This window comes from Pundamilia nyererei, unplaced genomic scaffold (assembly GCF_000239375.1).
Source record: "Pundamilia nyererei isolate P.nyererei 1_Seehausen unplaced genomic scaffold, PunNye1.0 scaffold00043, whole genome shotgun sequence".
Lineage (NCBI taxonomy): Eukaryota > Metazoa > Chordata > Actinopteri > Cichliformes > Cichlidae > Pundamilia > Pundamilia nyererei.
The window spans coordinates 2,453,515-2,456,803 of NW_005187444.1; the positions used below are offsets into that span (position 1 = coordinate 2,453,515).

Below are 3,289 nucleotides of genomic sequence, written 5' to 3' on the forward strand. Positions count from 1 at the left end.
ATCTAGGTGTGTATAGTTTAGCGAAAGGCAGGAATAGCAGCACATTGTTTTGCTTTAGGGCTTGTTGTACAAGCTACGTGATTTCATTTAGGATGTCACGCTTCAAGGACAGAGTAAAGAAAGCAGCAGTATTCTTAAAAATTGAAATTCATAGAACAAATAATTTGTGCAAAAGTTTTTTTTGTCAAACTAATATTTGTAAACTGTGATGAATGAATCATACAACCTCAGAAGCACTGTCTATATGTCTGTCACAGTTTCATAGTGCACAGATTTAAGAGTTCAGTGCTAATAGTTGCACACAGCAGGTTTCCCTTCTTACGGGCCCAGAGTGAAAATACTAAAAAAAAAAAAATCTCTGAAACATTACAAGGCCTGGATGACATGGCCAGTGGCCCTCAGAGAGGCAGTGTGCGCTATAAGTGCATCATTTATGGGTCAAGTGAACCTCATTTTGGTTTAATTGCCCATATGATTAGCTGGAACCATGCACTGTTTCCTACGGTGCAGACATGGAAGTGGCAGCACAGAGCCTCATGCAGCGCCACGCTCATTGAGAGCGCTTCCGCCTAATAGAGTTCCATTGTTCTTTCTCCAGTGTGTCCACGATTGCACAAGTGGCAGTGACAGCTGCAACAAGACAACATTTGGGACTGCGCATATTTTGTTGTGTGAATGCGTGCATTCATTGTGCAGGTGCTGGCCTCGCTGTGAACATAACACAGGGTATCTTCGTGCACGGTATTGCTCACCTCTTTTTCTTAAAAAAAAGTTCCCTAATGCAATGATGTCACAGCTTTGGTTTTTGTCTTTTGTCTCAGACCTTTTGTTTTGCTGCTTTCAGTATCTATTGCAAATATCAGACACTTCCCCCCCTGCAGCTGGCTCAACTGTAGGGTGACATGTGCCATTTTACAGCTGTTGGACAGTGGGCCAAAAAGGTAGCTGTTACTTCCTGCAGTTGTCAGGAGAAGCCTGGAATGGCTCTATAGCCTGGATCTCCTATGTCAGGTCCTCCCTGAGATGAGGATCTGACAAAGTGGTGAAGAGCAGCAACTGAGCATGAGTGTGCAAGCACAACGTATTAAAGGAAAAAATAAAAACAGCCAGTGTGTGTCACCTGGTCTATAAACGTCCATTTGAGTGCTCACTGCTTCCAGCGAAGAACTGGGTAAATAATTCCTGCATTAATTTACTTCAGATGACTAGCTCTCTTTTTGTTCTTTTATATTTCAGGCTCTACAGTACACACATTTATAGCAGATCCGTTGGGTATAAGCACTGTTTACACATTGCATATGCACATGTGGACATGTGCAGAAATCCTGCAGAAAACACGCACACCAGCATAAGCCAGTGGGTCCTTACACACAGGATTTTTGCTGAGTCCGTGCATTTTTTGCGGCAGTGCTCCTCTACTGGACAGCCAGCTGTCTCTCCGATTACCCAGCATCCTCCAGGTGTCAGATCTGCCATCTGCAGATGAGTGGCAGGGTGTGTGGACGGAGGAATGACGGGGGAAAAGAGGGAGAGAGAGAGGGGGGGGGGTTAAAAAGAAAGAGAGGAAACAGAATAACTGGTTCTGCAGACATCTGGAACGTGTTCAGACGGGTCAGCGAGAGCTGCGGAGTGTGAACGCTGCTCAGGGGAATCCAACTCGCAGTCACTTGATTGAGAAAGTGGCTTTTTGAGTCAGTGGCTGCTCAAGGCAAAGACAGAGAGACACAGAAAGAGAGTTGCATCTTACAGAAATGTTTGCAGGGATGTTTCACCAAAATGTGTTTTTACCCATTATTTGTTATCAGTTTTATTATCAGAACTTCTTTGATTTTCTCCGTTCAGAATAAGATTCCGATTTAATTGTGCCCTGAGAGAAAAATGCTTCTACGAGAGAATCATTTGGCTGATTAAAGACATGAATAAAAGATCATATAAGCCCAGTGTTTGCTTTTTTCTTCGTTGTTCTCAATTAGGCTCAAATGGTAGAATCAAAGGGGTGTTTGTATGGCCCCCTTTGTAGCACTTAGATGCTGTGTTTGGGTGACTTGATGATGAGCGGCATCAGAAAAATGCTGCTTTGGTGTGTTTAATTGCTTTGTCTGTCGTTGTCTGCACAGACTCTCTCTTTAAGAGCCTCCTTATCCTGGTCAGTTCTTTCTTTCATAAATTAATGACCTTCCTCTCTTAATTATGACTATCTCTCTCTCATCCTGGGGCTCCCTCAGAGTGATGACTCACTCCATCCTGATCATGGTACCTTCAAAGTGTTGTCATTATTTGTTATTATCCGGTTTAGCAAATGACTGCTTGTGGTTTGCACTTGTGTGTGTGTGTGTGAGTGAGGCTATAATGAGGCTGACCCCCGGTTAGCTTCGGGAGTGAGAGTGGGTTATTTTAGGAATGGTGAGCTGTCCACCTGATGAGAGATTTCTTTTCCGTGCTCTCGCTGGAATCAGCTTTTAAAAGAAAATATCAGACATCGCTAACCACATTAAGACAGATTTCAGCCAATTTCTTCTTCTTTTTTTTAAACTTCAAAGCCGCGTACAAGAATCACGTTGTTTGTCATTTGTTGGGCTTTGCGTGGCTCAGTGTGCGCCGCTGTTTGTGCAGGGGAAAGTGCTGCGAAAGAAATACACTGATCCTCTGTTGGGTCTGCCGCGGACTTGATACAGGAGCTCTGTTCTGTCATGAACATCCGCTACAGAGAGCTCCCAGGTGGGGTGAGAGTGTTCACTGTGCTCCAAGAACAGATCCCAATTCAAATTTTCATAGTTTGTCAAAACCATTGCTGGCGTGATACAAAAAATGTAGCACTGAAAAATATTTCCTGATTTGCATGGCAAGGCTGTCGCCCTGGAGGGTCACATAAAATGTCAGTTTTCATCTCATCATAGATGTTATCTGACAAAATATTCCTTGTTTTTGTCTGTTTTGCTCTATTCTAGGTGATGTTCATGAATTTTAAAGTGCATCCTTAAGTGTGAAGAGGGTGTTGGAGCTGAAGCCTCTTATTTCTGTAAGTTTTCCTCATCCACTGACATGACAAGTACTTTCTTGCACTGTATCACGCCAGCTTCTTTGTGATTTTGTGCCACTGCTTGGCACCTCGGATAACAGCTTCAGTAACAAGGCAGATGATAAGCTGTTGCAGAGAAAACACTATTGTTTTGGCAGAGCAGCACAGAGCGGCTCTCGCTGGTGTTTGAACATGCCAGGTTTTGCACCAGTGGTTGTGTTACCTGAGTTGCGTGTGTGTGTGTGTGTGTGTGTGTGTGTGTGTGTGTGT

General features: G+C 43.7%; 1 protein-coding gene across 4 annotated transcripts in view; it reads left to right on the forward strand.

Annotated features, from left to right (window-relative positions):
• LOC102216224 (transcription factor SOX-6-like) overlaps nucleotides 1–3,289 on the forward strand; it is a 101,425-nt gene that overhangs the window by 12,919 nt on the left and 85,217 nt on the right. For 3 of the 4 annotated variants that reach the window (XM_005731505.2, XM_005731506.2, XM_013910446.1), the window contains exon 2: nucleotides 2,949–3,019. The exons of the other annotated variant lie outside the window; for it this stretch is intronic. The gene's annotated coding sequence lies outside the window, so the exon portion shown is untranslated. The remainder of the gene's footprint in view (nucleotides 1–2,948; nucleotides 3,020–3,289) is intronic. 4 annotated transcript variants of the gene reach the window in all.